Source organism: Coptis chinensis, chromosome 6 (genome assembly GCF_015680905.1).
Source record: "Coptis chinensis isolate HL-2020 chromosome 6, ASM1568090v1, whole genome shotgun sequence".
Classification (NCBI taxonomy): domain Eukaryota; kingdom Viridiplantae; phylum Streptophyta; class Magnoliopsida; order Ranunculales; family Ranunculaceae; genus Coptis; species Coptis chinensis.
In genome coordinates, this window is record NC_141461.1 from 74,545,931 (window position 1) to 74,563,818 (window position 17,888).

Below are 17,888 nucleotides of genomic sequence, written 5' to 3' on the forward strand. Positions count from 1 at the left end.
TAGTACTGGATGACTATATAGTACACAAAAAATAATGAACTGGATAACCTTAATACAGTACAACAAATCACAAACAAAGAAACTGTTCCTTAGAAACGGAAAACTCTTCAGAGATCTCTTGTTGCCCTCCTAATACAAGTAGCTGACGACTCATTCCCAATGATGGGCATGATCAGCAACCGTGAAATAGTAATCAATTGTATCATTTTCTTGCTAACTGTAGTAGAACATGGCATCCTTGAAGGTGAGAACACCACTATTACGCGTGCATGGTCAGATGAAGAGCAATCTCCATGCCAAGCTGGGTATATAATCTTGAAGCAAGTTAGCAACTTCCTTGAATCGTCATATAGATAGAGAAGTGATCGTGTTTTGAACTCGAGAGCATCTTCAAATCGGGGAGACAGCGCGAGGGTTGCATCAAGAAGATCGAGAGCATAAATGATCTCTCTCGGGTCATAGGTTGCAATGAGAGCTCGAGCTTCTGTCATATATTTGCTAACAATCTGTACAAACAAATTGAACAAAACCACCATTTTAAAAAATCAATGTTCACAAAAGAGAATAGATTTTTGTAGTTTGCACAGCTAAAAAACAACTACAAGTAAACAAAAGGAGCTTCAAGAACAACCAACACTACACTATATCAGCCGATTAGTAACGGATACTCATCCGTTACAAAAAATATTAGTAACGGTTATCTTGCGTTGACACAAAAGCGTGACAAATATTAGTAACGGATATTAGTAACGCTTAATATCCGTTAGGTAAATTACTAACGGTTAGAAACTGTTACTAAAATTAATTTCAACAACACATATCAACCGTTACAAATTTATTAGTAACGGTTATTAATTTTGTTCCTAACAGATGAAAGGGTTGGCAATTACCCCTTTGTCACGCTTGCTATTCCGTTATTCTATCTATCTGCAAATTGGCATTTATCCATTTCTAACGGATATGTAACCGTTACTAAATCTAGAACCATATGAAAAAAATAATAATAATTAAAATTTTGGTCCAAATCATTTGGAGCTCTTTTTTCTTCTATAGTTCTATCATACATCTCTCATATATTACACATTTACACCACCCGTCCATCCCATTAAAAGTCTAAAAAGGCACTTGGGTACAATAGCAAGAAAGAAAATAAGTACTTAAAACCAAACATATTCCATAATTCATTCATACAAGTCATAACTCTAATTACGCTTTATTCAACGATGAGATGATATATCCAAGTATTTAATAACAATAGTAAATTCATTAAGTCTTTACACGGATAGAATAAGTTATAATAGCTCTGAAACGAAACATTTGATTTCTTATATCGTTCTTCCTCTAGCAATTATGAAAGTAATTGACACCTGCACCCAGACCAATGACACCAAAAGGAAAATAAGAAAATCAAAGGGATCCATACATAATAATAAGTAAAATTTGTCTAAGTTAGATTCACAAAAACAAGGTGATGAATCAGATTCAACAAACAAAATAGTGGTACCAATAGTCTGATCAATACATTTCTATGGTGTATGGTGTCTAAGGTAGATTTGTGAAGTTAGTTCTAATGTGAACAAGGGTGGACAGACGTGTCTAATGAAAATTGTAACGCCCGTATTTTAAAATACGTATTTTTATATTTAATTAATTAAATTATTTATTTTCAAAATTAAATGGGACGGACTTCGGGATATGTGGGCTGGTTTTGGGCCCGAAGTCGGTTAATGGGGCTTGGGTTTGGACCCAAGTATATAAACACATTTTTCTAGAAAATAGGGTTGAGTATAATAGAATAATGAAAATGGAGGCAGAGATGAAAATTTGGATTTCGGAGGGTGGAGCCCTTGGCGGCTCGGACTTCGGAGAAATTAAGAGGAGTTTGTTCATACCCGGTGAGTAGATTTTATCTCTCACCACTACTAAAACTATGATTTTTTAAATTAGGTTTAGTATTTACGTATTTTTTTACCGTTGAGTGTTTCCGACCGGTGTTTATATAATTTTTAGTTATGTCGATATGTTTAGAGTTTGTACTTGGAAGGCTGTTGAACCTCGACCAGACGTCAATGGCGTCGCCAAACCCGCGAGGGACAAATCGTCACGATGGTCTTGTTTAAACTCTGTTTTTTGTTATATATCTTGTGATGTTAGAGTTTAATGGGTTGTGGATGTATGTTGAACTGCTTCGGTGGTAGTGGGGAGTTTGGCGTTGCTTGAAACTTCAAGGACCTGAATGGCGGTGGAACCCGGTGGTTAAGAGCTACATTCTTAGGTTTGGTTTTATTTGGTTTGGGTTTGATGATGATGGGGGTCGTGTGTGTGGTCTTTGTGGAGAGCTTGGGGGTGGCTGTGAAGCTTTCCGCGGTTCAACCATGGCGTTCTTGTGGAACCGAGGACTTTGATTTTTGTGTATTTATTTTACGTGTTTGAACCGTTTTGTGGTATTGTGGGTTGGTGTTTGATGTATGGTGGTAGTGGGGATGGTTGGGGCTGTCGATTGGAGCTTTCGGAGAGAAGCCATTAATGGCGGTCGCGATTTTAGATCTAAGAATTTGGAAGTGATTTGTTTATTGGAAATCGGGGTTGCTTGGTGAGTTAAAGTCGTGGGGTTTTTTCACCCACATAAAAATCGCTAGGTTGGATTGGGTGGTTGTGTGGAGGAGTGGTGGTCGGTTTTGGTGGTGGTGGAGGAGAGAATGGGTGAGGAAGAAGCACTGTTGCCCTTGGGCTTGGGCACCGGTCGGTTTAAGTTTTGGGCCGGTTTGTTTTAGTTGTATGGGCCAAAATTCTATTAGCTATTTGGGCCCGTTTTGTTTTAATTTGTGGACCGATTCCATTAAATTGATGGGCGAACCATTTGTGTGTTGGACCCGTTTAATTAGTTTCCTTTGGGCGATCACTTAACTGTTTTGGGCCAATTTATAATATTGCTTGGGGCGGATCCATGGGGCGTAAATTAGATCTAAATGGGTCCTTCAATTTTAGACTTTTGGTTTTAAGGTTTGGTTTTGGCCAGTTGGGTCCGACCTATGACCTTAGCCATGAGCCATGAACCATGCACCTTTGCCCTTAGCCATGAACCATGGCTATGACCATGAACCTGTCGAATATGGAAACGATAGTTTGACTTTGACCATGACATGTTGACTTTGACCATCGACCGTTGACTTTGACGGTTGACTTTGACCTTTGACCATGGCATGTTGACTTTGACTTTGACCATGACATGTTGAGTTTGACCTTGACCATGATGTGGTGACCTTTGACCGTTGACCGTTGACTTTGACTATTGACCGTTGACTGGGAATGTTGACTTTTCCAATTTTTCACATATTTGATTATATGGATAAATATAGTAATAAAATATTGTCGATATTATATAACTTGGTTGGTCATTATCTAATTTAGATTTGACGTGAGTAGTGTGTAAAGCATATTTATATTGGGCTTTGATTGTGGGTATTATTTTGTTATTTGTCTTCGTTTATGTGTATATTATATGGACACATATAATAATAAAATGTTGTGGAAGCTAAGTATATATTTGGTTGTCATTATCTAAGAAAGATTTGACATTGATGTTGTGTATTTTGACACGTGGCGATATTGAGATGTTAGGAGACATTATATTCCTAATCGTTATAATAAAGATGTATGCGATCGTTGAAGCATTGTGACATGATATAATATCTTTGGGATAGTTATATTAATGCAATATCTTGGAGAAATGTATATACACTCCATTATTTTATATGTGAGATGCTAATATAGTATCGGTGAATATTTGCCCACGAAATGTGGTGTAGTCTAATAATATATTAGCACGTGAAAGAATGAAAGTGGTTATGAGATATAATTGAGATGTTTCTAAATATTATGGCTTAGTGCAATAAGGTAATTGACCGCGTGATATAGTGGAATGTTTATGAGTCATTAACGCATTATGACACCTGAATAAATTACATAACGAAAATCCTAGAACCCTGACTACCACAACTCATGTGATTGGCCCTTACGGCGTTTGATTAATCTGAATGGCCTTGGGGACCACTACGGCGTTTGAGTTAATCCGAATGGCCTTGCCCCCCCCGGCGAACCCGAATAGTGGCTTGATTATTCCGTTACGCAAAATAGAACGATGATCGCTTAATATTTTATGCGAATAGTGGCGGTTTACATAGATTTGGCTTCCGTGTGAGGATTTACGGTGTCGCGGCATCCCGCTCGGGGTGGTTCACGCCGCGAGTGGCTCATTATGTAAAGGGAGGCATGTGGATGTACATGTTAAGCGTTGGGTAGCGATTGTGGTAGCCGAAACTAGGTAAAGACATAGATCTGGCGTGATTTTAGGGACCGCCTTGAAAACCTTAATTAATATAATTATGGTAATAGGTTTGTTAATGATGTATATGTAGATAGATGATTATATATGGTTTTGCAGAAGGGTGGGTCAAACTAATTACTTGGGCAGAGACGACCCACTCTGTGATTGAGCATGAAATGAGGTACGTATATAATATGTTTGTTTGGTTATAGTTTAGTTAGAACCTAAGGCGCCTCGATGGAGGAACTACATGCCTTATTTATTATGAGTATAGTTTGTTGTGTGGTTAGTGGGAAGTTAAGGCGCCTCAGTGGAGGAACTACCTGCCTAGATTATTGTACTTAAGAATGTTGTATTAGTCGTTGAAAGTTAAAGACCTCGGTGGAGGAACTAAGCTAGCATTATGGATTGTGTATATATATGTATATTATATGTTGTATTTTAGGACTACTCACACCAAAGCATTGTTTATAATGCTGACCCGATTGCATGTTTGCTTATCGGGTGTGTTCGATAAATGAACATAGTTGATAAGTCTTGACAGGTTTAGTGTTGAAGAAGATCGGTTCTTTGCTTGTGGTTTTGCGTTAAGCGTTGCATCTCGGGATAAGTTTTGTTTTCCCTTGAGGTGATATAGATTTTCAGTTGAGATAAGATTATTTGCATTTTTATTTGTAAATTGTTTTGGTAATGAAGATGATGACATTGTTTAAGTTAAAATTTTTATTGGTTTTAATTATCCATATTTTAAAACTGTTTATGGGTTTTGGGAGTGGAGAGTCGTCACACCTCGGAGATCGAAGAGTCGGGAACAAATAATGTTTTTTCATTAAGGGGTGTGACAAAAATAGTAGTTTCAAAGGTGGGCAAGCGTTAATAAAGATTAAACTATGAAAGTTGAGTGGTGTGCTATTCAAGTGTTAATGACCCGACAAACTATCAAAGTTCTAATTCATATAGAACCCTCCATATGACTTCCTAAACTTTGTAGGTAAGCAAAATGAATGGAAAAATCCAATAAAATCAGCACAATAGATGGCACAAGGAAACAATCTGAATCTGAGGGCAATAGTGAGAAACAACCCTTAATAAAATAAGCACAATAGATGTAAGGCAATTCAACACTATCCAAATAAGTACCACCGCCAGTTGTTAAGTTTCATTAATGAAAATGTTGTCATCCTATGTATAACATGATTGAAATGTTTTCAGTATAAGAATAGTTCACCTAATTGTAAATAGCAAGTGAAGTTACTAAGGACAAATCAAGCTAAACAAATTACAAAATTCAAGTCAAATAAAAAATAATCAAAATAAAGGGATTGAAGAGTACCTTGATGAATGGGATAGTGAAGAATTTCTAAGTTTATTGAACTGGTAGTACTTTGCAATGGTCGCTTTACCTGTAGGAAATAACAAGAGTGTACAATATATTTAAAGGACACCTTGAAACTTAATTATCATGGGTGATAACAGGACGAAACCTAATTAGAAGGCTGCACTAGGCTACTCAAAATCAACTTGGTATGATTTTGATAACATCCATGCTAGATTCAACAATAAAGTATGCCCCTCTTAACCATCAAATATAACAAAATGGAAATGAACAAGCATCATCTACATGATCTTTTCTAGTTACTTTAAGGTAAGGAGCCACTTTCCCAAAGTGTGTCCATATAAAACAAATAACGATAGAGCATATTTCCTTACAACCCAATGAAAGATAAAGTACATGATCGTTTTCCTTCCTACAATACATGCATTATCATTCTATTGCAGTAGAAATTAATTGTACAAACCTTAGAAGATTCATTAGATGGAGATGGAGATGATAATTCTAGAGATAGAATTCTAGGTTCAATTTTTTCGGATATTTGTGATGATGTGACCAAATGTCATCACCCCTAACTTGCAATAGGTTTCTTCTTGGCATCTCAAAGAAGCCAAACAATTTTCTCAGGTCTTGATCCAGGTATGAACTAGTGAACTACATACTGCAATGACAGGTAATGAAAGAAAGACGTAAAAAGGACCGATCAAAGAAATTGATAGTAATCCACATACCTTCTTTATCCCATATCTGCAAAGGCTTGCTCCTTAAACACCAAAACATCAAATCCCCAATCAGTAGCTCACAAACAGGTAGCATACAAAAAATCTAACACCACTCAATTTCATAAAAAAAAAATCAAAACATACCCGAGGCTATACAAGATGGGCAGGAACCACAATAAAATTACGCTTTGTACATTTATACTGAAACTACTCTGGATATTGATAGTATTTGAACCCCACTAAGAAACACTATAGCCGATTAGTTAATAATTCAGTCTAGGTTAATGACAGAACAAGAATGTAAACATTTCAAAATTAAATTAAATCTAAACTAAATATTTAGATAGCTATAAAATAAGTTTGACCACTTACTTTCGTATTGGCATATATTATACGAGTTGGGTCTTATCAGTACCAACAAGCTTGACTCGATCAGATTTCCTTGGGTGTGAACTCCTTTGATCGTAGCCTTTCTTCCATATCATAGAACTCAATCATGTTTGTGTTTACTTGAATGTGCCAACCAACTAAACACCTCAAGATTAAGCAGATCCAATATAGTTAGTTCAAGTATAAGATATTCAAAAGAAATGGAATATGTACTCCAAATTTCAGCAAGGATGACTCCAAGTTAAGTGTGAGTACTTTCAATGCTATGTAGTGAAGATTATTCTAAATCTATATGTGTTAGTGAAGGTGCAAGAACAATTTAATAAGTCCAAGCAAATAATTAACATAAGGACAGACATAAGGTATACGTACACACTTTTTTTTTTGGGTACACACTCTTCAATTAGCTAAACAAACCTTAATCATTTAATCAAAACCATCTTATTTGCTATTTGGTAGTACGTCGAGTAGATGAATAATGTCCCCCTTCCCACCAGAATCAGTATTCCTTGTTACTTTAATTAAGAAATAATCTAATGTCATACATGTATGTAAAAGAGAAGGAACAACACTCCATATCAAAATCTTGATTCAAAGTTAACCACAACATATATCAAATTAGCTCCCTCAAGAAATGATAAACCTCTGTTAAGAATTTCCATCCAATGTTCTACTACTTAAAAATAATAAAGGGGTAGTAATTGAATCGACAAGAACATCTATTCATAATCCAAACTTTAGTTAAGTAAATTACCCACAATCACTTAATTGAAAGAGACATACTAGACTTCCCATTTTAATCAACTTGCCTTTGAGTAGTGGAATACATGGAGATGGAATGATATCACAAAAAATGGGTGTCGCCCTTTGTACATAGTCTTCCAGCAAAAAGAATGGGTAGTAGACTTCCCATTTTAAATTGAGACCCTTCCTCTTTTTGCTTCCTTTTCTTTCCCTTTATTTTTACTGAAAATCCCCTCTATTGAAAAAATGGTGAGCTTCCTCTTGTTAAGATAAGTTGTGCCCCCAGAGGTGGCATCGAGGGTAACAACAGTTAAGATCCCTCAGAGTTTTCTAGATTGTAAATGAACCTCAAAGCAAAAGACCTTAGGCAGTGGGTTGCCATCAGAAGAAGTTAACTGTTGTTTTTTGGGCTAAGTAAGAGGCAATAGCACGGTTAAGATTTCCCTTTCTTCTTATTAGTCAAACACATCCCAAATATAATAATCTAGACATTTGTAAAAGCAATTCCTAATTATGAGTAGATAGTTGTCCGAATTTTGTCAACAATCGAGCTATTGCTCAAACCAACCTTATGGCGTAGCTTCTGCAAGGATAAATGCTTAGGAAAAACTTACAATTTGTAACATGCTTAATCAAGTATAGTGGGGTATGGAAAAGATTCAAAAGAAGGATCGGACACAACTTAAAATGATGACTTTAGCTTAGCAATTTACACAGATATTGATACATGATAGTGGACTCAATTTATCACATCAAGACATTATATCATAGGCTACTATAGCAATATAGAATAGATATGTTTCAAGCCATGCAAAACCACAATTAGTGACTTAGCAAAGCATAGCACAAATTAAAACAAGTGTGAGTATAATATGGACATAATATATCATACCCTCAAAATGTGACTGATTTTGAAAGAAACAAAGTTATCCACAAGCTCCTTAACCGGCATGCATAGGAGAGCCAAGTTGTCATTCTTGGTTTTCCATAAACCCTGTACCTTCTCCATAATTCATCCTTAGTTAAAAATGAAAACAGAGAAAAAAAAATACAATCATTCAGCCCATTATAAAACAATAACTTGCTACAAAAACATGTAATATGAACTAAGGTTGTCTAACATAACAAAGACCAATACTATAAGTAAAAGACACTTTGCATACGGACAAGTTTAGAGTTGCCTTGCACACAAATTTGAGTAAACCCTTTTTTCAGCACGTGCCTCAATCCTAAAATGATAGCTCGATATTCAGCAACATTATTGGTCGCATGCCCACACCTTCATGGACTCAACAAATTTTTACAATAGAAGGATTAGAAAGCAAAGTTTTTCAAGGTATTTAATAACAATTAACATAGTCAAATGGAAAGCATAAAATGTGTTGGAGTGTACCAAACTTCCATCATCGGCTCGTATGTCAACTCATGCACCTGATAGCCCATGATTTCCTTTTGAAGCTCCATCAAACTCAATTGAACTAGAGACCTGTAATATAACGCTCAGGTTAAGGTTGCACTATTCCTACCGAAAGGCATATAAAGGGTTAGTTAGGGATGACTCCTTGTCTCCCCACTATTGGTTGCAATTAGAGATAACCTTCCATTTTTAAGAAAATAGGGATACCCCTCACCCCCTTTTCCCCGGTTGCAAGATCCAACGGTTATGCTTCTTCACGTGAAAGAAAAACTTCATGATGTTGAGGCTATATATTGAATCCATACACTATGACCAAGACATCTACTTACACATTTTCTCTAATTTGCTTGTGGCTTAATAGAGTTCTCTAATTTGATATGCTTTGATTGCTTTTTCAAGGTATCGTCAGAGATAGTCCACCCACCCAAATAAAGCTTCCTACTGAACAATAATAACAATACAAGATAATTAAGGGGACAACAATTTCATTATATGATATTGCAAGTAAGTCTAAATAAGTCAGCCCATAACCAAATAGAAAATACATTCGAAATGGCATGGCCATAGAATCAACATAAATTTTTCACCCAAATATTTTAACGTCTAATATGAGTCTATGAAATGTAACTAAAAATTCATAACCCTAGACATATACAAACATCCATAGTTGCTTAAAGTGTAAACTTGGAAACTCATAATGATGATAAAACAATAATACCCGGTATTGCCCGCTCTTCTATTGAACACTTGTGGTTTCAGGATTTCACGTGTGAAGTGCCAAGATATTCCCGGTGAAAACAGAAACACCATAAAATGGAGGAGTATCGCTTGGAGAAGGGCAAACGATAACATAAAAGACAACTTCATCAAGCTTAATCAATTTTAATGAAGACCAACAGTAACAATAGACTAGATCTAAGCATCAACACACATAACCCATCATTTCCAAGCAACACCCATCTTCAAAATCTAAAACTCCACTTCAAGAACAAAGCTTTAGTAAATAATTCAAAACCTACGATGATTTTGTTAACTAAATAAACTATTAACTTGAAATCAAAGTAAAAATTTAACAAATTTGCTATAGTAATTAGGTTCCTATAAATCAAAAAGGAATGAAGCCAACATGAGTAGATTTCCTAGCCTTATAATTGATACACCACGATACAACATGAGAATATTTAGATAAACTTAAACACAATACATATAAAGATGCAACCTTTGGCCATGGTTGGCATATTATCTGATAATCATGAACATACACCCTAAACCCAAAAGCTAATTCCTTTTTTCGAAACTGGAAACACGATAAACCATAAATAATAGAGGATTCTCGAAATAAAATGTTTTACCTTGGACAAAAAGGAAGCTTTCTTGAGCAGATTGAACAATTGATTGTTGTAAACCGAACGCCTAAGCCAAAACCCCTAACTGTTAAAAAGGAGGAAGAAGAGAAGATGAATAAAAGGAAATAGAAAAGGAAGAACAAGCTGACGACTTACCTCAGGGGGCAATAATGGTGGCGACGGCAGCGATTTTCTCTTTGCTTATCTCCGATGTTTTCTCTTTTGCTACTGAGTGGGTGTGACTGTGTGAGTCTACGAGAGATGAGCGCGAGATGAAAACATTCCCCCCAAAACATTTTCACCCAATTTTAATTGTTTTTATTTTTCTTTTATTTTTCTGGGCCAATTGGTAACACTTGATTATCTGTTACATAATATTACATAATTGTTACTAAATAATTCTAGTATTTGCCTTGAGAATATGTAACGGTTGGTAACATTTCTAACGGAACTATAAGCGTGACAAACATTGTAACGGATGAATAAGTGTTAGCATTCAAATTTACTATATGTTGCAAAATCAGTGTTATGGTGTAGTGCAAAAGTGTTGCATGGGAGCTTCCTTGAAGCTCAAAAAACCCATAAAACATAACACCACATTCATCAAAGTACTTATAAACAACCCTTGACAAAACAACAAAGATTCCCCATTTTCTATGAAATTTCCTTATAATCAAAACAACATGAACAAAAATTCCCCATTTTATGCAGTGAAAGCCAAAGTTATCGGACCTAGTTGTGACAGTACCAGGATAAAAAGAGAGTGTTACAGCCCAAGACCAACTATGCATCCATCTCTTCGTCGGAGTCTAGCAGTGTATTGCTTTCCTAAATCTGGAGCTCCTGTTGCTTCTCTGCTCCAAGAAGATTGTTCCCGATCATTGTCTGCTTTCAAGTTGCCCTGCACACCCTACAATTGGCCATAGGTACTAATACAATCAGACTATAAAACTATGTTAGTAGTGTAGAATTATTCTAACATGAAACCTTGTGTTTTGGGATCCAGAACTAAAGAAAAGCATATTACCATTGTAAAGGAAATCTTCTGACAATGGAAATAGTAAATGCTAAGGAGAAAATAAAAAAATACCATGAGTTTGTAGACTTTCTCCTTCAATTCTTCGTCTGGAAAAAGTGACGCATCCCATCAATTACCCAACTGTATAGTTTTAGGATAGAAGATGGGCACAAAAGTACTAACATCAAATTAAGATTAAGGACTATGAAGAGGCTTACAACTATAATTACATTCTTTTCAAAAGACAAAGTTTTGAAGAGAAGAGCAGTTATATGTAATTCCAAAATAAATACCTCTTATGCAACGGTGTTCTTTTGTTTCCCTGCGGTATTTCTTCTTTGGTCAAGTAGACATGTACCCAGGCCAGCAGGTTAAACGTTTCTATTCACTGCAATATACACCTTTTCCATTTTAGATATTATAACAGTAGAAATGGCCGTTCTCTTTTCATGCAGTTTAACTTTTCCCTCCCGATTAAATTTCGCTGAAGTTAGAAGGAAGAAAATAAGAAACACAAATAACATTATGAAATAAGTGTTCCTATAAAGCATCTATCAATATGCTTATACCAGATAAGTTGAATAGGTAGGATGTTCATTGCAACAATCATAGTATGAAACATAAATAGATTACTATTATAACACCTCAAACCCAAAGGCATATATTGTAAAAGAAAAATAAAACCTTCATGTACACATGCAGGGTAAGAAGCTAGCAACAATCATTACACACACTGCCAACCAAAGATATGTGGAAACCCTAAGTCAATGACTTGGCTTGAAGTGGACATCATCCATCCAGTACTTGCAATAGTGATGCGGTTAAATCTATATATACTATGTCTGGACTGTACATTGGACCTAGAAAAGATTTCAAACATAATATTCCATTCACTTATCAAATACCATTACTAAATATAAACGTAATCGGTGAAAACTTAAGAGACACTTTCATGGATATATCAAGTGGTCATTTCTTCCATCACTTAAGCAAACATATATGAACAAACTGCATAGACTTTGTTTAAATGTTGACAGCTAGAATATCATTTGTTGGGCATCGATCAAAAAGGAAAATTGAGAACTGTAGGCTAAGCAATTTTCTACTTCAATGATAATTTTTCATGGTGTACAATAAAGGTAGAATGATTACAATTGATCAAGGGCATGAATTATCAAACTGATTTGAAAACGGAATCTCCTATCAAAAGTTAGAACAAAAATAAAATATTTCTCAAATGGCAAAGAAGCAATTTGGACAGATAGAGAAGTAGCAACTTCTCAAATCTCAATGACATACAAATTTGGAAATCGGACCCAATACCTTGGAGCTAACCTCCAATGGCTTGATTCCCTCAAGATGTGAATATTAAAAATGCTGCCATAAGTATAACTTACAGAAAATCTCGGGAGCAGACATGATTTGCCAACACCAGAATCTCCAATGAGAGCTTGAACAGATAATCACAACAAAACAGTGCCACAAAAAAATATGTATCAAGATGCTGAATATTCAAGATTGAAGAAATTATATAGTAGTCCTTTACGTGTGAACAGTACCAGTCGAAGATTGAAGACAGAGCAAAAGCAGGAGTCAAAGAATGAGAAATTGCACACACACAATGCCTGCTTGCAATAGTGTCAAGTTTTAAGAAGGAAAATATAAAGATAGCAGCCAATTGTAACAATGTTTTACAACCACGAGCAATACATATTATAATTCAAAGTGAGCTTACCTGCTACAGTTGGAATTAGTCTTTTCATGGTGAAATCTTGTGGAAATGAAAAGTTATCAAATCAGAGTTACAAAAGATCGATCAAAAGAATAACAATAATTGAAAGAAGAAATTAGTTAATAATTTAAAAATATATATTATAGGACGATTAACTTGTGAAACAATAGAAAATTAAAAAGTGTAAATACAATCCAATAATTGAAAGTATCATTTGTTCCAATAATCAAAATAATGAAAGAAGAATTTGCAAACCTTGTCGATACCCACCGTTAGAAACCTTGATGTTTTCAACATACAACACAAAAAAGCGGGTACGGGATGTCGTCTTTGTGAGTGAATCACGATGTGCAAGAGAACTACTAATAAATGCATAAATCCAATCCAATAATCTACAAAATATGATATTCAGACATGAAAGAAGAGTAGAAGAGAACCCGATGGAATGTAATACACAGGTGAAGAACCCGATGGGAGATTAATTGAAGGTAAGCACTAATATATTTGGTGTTTATTCACATCAAATTAACATATATATTTTTTCATTGATAATCATCAGACAAGTAGATCCCCAATATTTAAAGCTATGCTTGAAAATGAGCTGGAGGAGAGCATAAGCGGCACCATTAAGATTAGTGAAGTGACTTATGATGCTCTTCACTCTTTTGTTCAAGATTTTTGTACACTATGGCCGAGGTTTCCCTCGATGAGCAAATGGCTTGTGATCTTTTGGTGTTAGCAGAGAAGTATCAAGTGAAGCATCTTAAGTCCACACTGCGAACTTTTTGACATCGGGTTTAATCACGAGAGAATGCATTTATGTGCTTTGCCTTTTCCAGTCAGCACAATGCAAAAAACAAACATGAAAAATCTTTGTCTTTGATCACGGAAAACATGGACAAGCTCACAAAGCAAGAGGAATATCAGGAGCTAGTTGGTAAAGATCCCTGCCTTGTTGTGGGTATATATGAAGCTTATCTTACGAAGCAGGTAAATACCGTTGCTGCAAAGGATTGAGCTATGTAGTCATAAGAAAGTCTGGCAACTGCTCAAACGTTAAGACGACAACTCGGTATCTAGGAGCAAGTTTGAGCAGAGGGTTACTTTATTTTTCGTTATTTGTCTTTCTCATGTCTAAGATTTGAAGGGTTGTCTTAATTTCAAATGTTCGTTTTATGTCTAGTTTTACGTTTGTTGTATATACTACTAATGTTTTTATCCTCAAATTCGGAGTGCGTGTGAGTGTGTGCCTGTGTAAAGACTAAGCCCAAACATTAGAAGAACATTTTTAGTCGAACTCTAGTTAGGGAGGGGAGAATTCAGAGTGCGTGTTCAGTGGATAGTACTTCGACTTCCCTCTGCAGAAAAACCTGGTGGTCACCCTTGTGAAGAAGATTCTTACTATTTCATCAGTACTTTAAATCACGAATGTTATGAAATGAATTTACCAGAGTGGAAGTATTGAAGAATTGGTGGATATTCCAAGGGATGGTTTATTCTTAGCCGAGACTTGGAAGGTGCACCAGTTTATGATACGAACAACTAAATCATAAACTACCATACAGAAACTTGTAGTGACGAGTAATAGAGGTGAAGGACATGAAATATGAGAACTCCTGTATTTATGTCTCGTAAGAGAAAGAGAGAAACTTACACTTGCTTCTCATTTCTCTGGTCATGGAGAAAATGCTCATTAGTCATTACCACCAAAGGTCTGAATTTACAAGCAACATGTATCAGCCCCTAATTATTACACAACTGAAAGGCAAGGGAAAAAAAGGTATAGAACTAAAACTTTTAGCTTGGTAGTCCTTTTGTGTTTCTTTTTGCCCTTATTCTTCTATTTCTCTTGAATTTGACCATTTCCCTTAGAGACTGTCTCGTCGGCATTAGGAGTAAAAATAGTTTTAGTTGCTTATTTTACAACATCAGATTTCTCTGCAGCATCTTTGTCCGCACATTCCTCCAGTTGTGCCTGGAAATGTTAAGGGAACCAAGAATTAATAAGTCTATATAAAGGAAATGTATGACGTATGATTAAAACACAAGTTTGAAAATCAGTGCAATACCAGAATGTATGGCTTCGCATCATGTGACAGAGGTACACAAGAATCGCCAAAGAAAGCGGGGTGATCTTAAGCTCCAATTTCTCAATTTCCTTTGCAGTTCGATTTATCCATGTATCTTTCTTCATGAGCTGCAGTCCAAAATTAAACCACTCCCAAAGAATTAGGGATCAAGGCTCAAAACCGATTGTCCAGAAACAAATGTCCAATGATAGAAGGCCATCCTGAAACCTTTTAAAATTAGAATAAACAGTGCAAGTGACATACAATTAAATGATTATCGATCAAGATCCCACAAATAAATAACTTCATACAACCATGTTACTACTACTTACATTAGTTTTGGAGTCGTACATTTGCAATTTGATATTGTTGTTGGAGGGATGAAATGTCAACTGTAACAACAAAACATGGAGAATGATTTCCCAAGTTAATTTCGAATTAAAAACAAACATAACATGTATGCTTTCACCTCTCCCTCGCCTATGTTGACGTTGTTGGGAGCGTTTGACAATAAGAGGTCTTCCCATTCGAGGGTGTTAATCTCATGAAGTCTCTTTTCGTGATTTTGCACAATCGACGATACCGCTAGGCTCAACAGATTCACCAACGAAAGATGTATCGAACCTATTATACCACAATAAAACCAATATCGATATTTTGTACTACAAAGGCCAAATTGCTTCTATCTGTTTATAATACGATGAATAAAAACTGTAAACTCCCTCTTAATGTTAGGAATGAGCTAATCCAAATTTTTCACTCAACAATATATACTACGTAATCGATTAATCAAGTAAATAAAGAATATAATATGAAATATTAAGAGCTTTTCTTATTGCTCACCATGTAGCTCAAATTATTGCCTATATCTATGTAAAAGAAATGCATCATTAAACATTTATCATACCCATATAGAGTGCATGATTAGCTTCGCTATTGGTTTCGTCTGATAAAGGCCTTGGCACAGATGTATCGGAGTAGGAGGAAGCATAATTTGAATTAACAGGTGTGACTGGAGAATCCTGTAGTTGTAAATAGGTAGCAACATTGCTAATGTTTTAAATTGTTTGGGGTTGTCTCCATCACATCAAACTCAAAAGATAATTCGACAAAAGAAACTTGGAGCGCTTGTGAACAGATTCATCTAAAAAAGGAAGCCACTTAATGAACCACACATTTAATAAGTTAGAATTATGTATGCTGACCGTTTGAAACAAATAGTGGACAAAGGTAATATAAAAGCGCAGTGGTAATGTTCAGACCAACCTCTGAAGTCTCACGATAATGCACAAGGACTATGTGCTCATATCCAAGATGAAGAGCCGATTCGCCTTTTGAATTCTTAATACTGGCAACTGTTGCCGCTATTCCCTTTCCAACATCAAGTTCCGCAGCCAAATCTACTCCAAAAAAATGTAGAGAAGTTAAAAGTGAAGCTGTTACTCTTGAGACGACATAGATTTCCATTGGAAGTAGCTTCAAGTAAGATTTGAGCTTTTGTAGTTGTACATAACAGAAAAAATACAGAAAGCAAAAAGCAAAAAGGATGAGAAGTATGAATTAAACTTCAAGAGCAAAAGAAAATATGAATTTTTTCATTTGATTATCTTTTACTAAGAAAGTTGGAGAGAATAGAGTGGAGATTGAGAGGGAGATGGAAAGTGAAAGGGCTTTGTGTATTTATGGTCCAAAATTAAAAGAATGAGAGTAGTAGTTTCTGTGAGAAAAAAAAAATGATGAGAAACAGAAGAGATGGGAGAGAAGGGAAAAGAATTGGCTCGTATTCTCTGATTAGAATTTTCCTTTTCTTAATCTCTTATTAAATAATTCAATTATTGCTAATTAAATTGCATTTATAACATTTATAGTCAGGCGTACAATTGAGAATAGCGTGGATTTGGTTTTCTAATATACTGCCATATGAAAAGACTGATTGCTCCTATTTAAAAGTGTTAAACAATATTTTTATTTAAGGACAATATTGGTACTGAAAATTTATAAAGGCATAAAAAGACAAAGTAGTCCTCATTAATAAATATCTAGGCATCTAATTTTATTATTCATCAAGGGTATTATACGTTAGAAAAAGACCCGAATGAATTTAAGAGGCCACGATCATTATAGGCTATACTACTAGTAGAGATATTATATTGATCACTAAACCAAATTTTTTATAACGTGAAAACCTCACTATTCATTAAAAAAAATAACTCACATTTGAAAAAACCCTTCAACTTTATTTTGTTGTTTAATAATAGAAGTTTAATTGAACTTTTGTGAGATTGGCTAATAAGGTGAAGTTCATATATATTGAAACTACTTAAATAGCAAAGAGTTCCTAATCATACGGAAAAAGATAAGATAAACACCATTTTAAATGCAAAACTATACTTATAGAGACATTCTCACAACATATAACCCAACTATGTTTTGAAGTTAATTCAATGCATTTGCATTCAGTTTCTGATTTTCCGTTATTTATATTTTGAAGTTAGTTCAATGCAGTTGCATCTAATTTTCAATTCCCGTTATTTATTTTTTGAGATCAGTTCAATGCAGGTACATCCAGTTTATGATTTCTCGTTAATTATTCTTTTCGATTAGTTCAATACATTTGCATCTAATTTCCAATTTCATATTAATTGTTCTTCGCATTTGCATCCAGTTTCTGATTTTTCATTAATTATTATGTGAGATTAGTTTAATGCATTTGCATCCAGTTTTCAATTTCTCATTTATTATTTGATAAAGTTGCATTTGCATCTAATTTTCGATTTTATGTTAATTATT

General features: G+C 35.1%; 1 long non-coding RNA gene across 1 annotated transcript; it reads right to left on the reverse strand.

Annotated features, from left to right (window-relative positions):
* Positions 1-1,197: 1,197 nt before the first annotated feature.
* LOC147494434 (uncharacterized) lies at positions 1,198-6,495 on the reverse strand. Its single transcript, XR_015198213.1, has 3 exons — positions 6,392-6,495; positions 5,661-5,730; positions 1,198-1,367 (listed from the first exon to the last, which is right to left on the reverse strand). It is a non-coding gene; the product is annotated as an uncharacterized LOC147494434 (long non-coding RNA).
* Between the last annotated feature and the right edge of the window lie 11,393 nt (positions 6,496-17,888).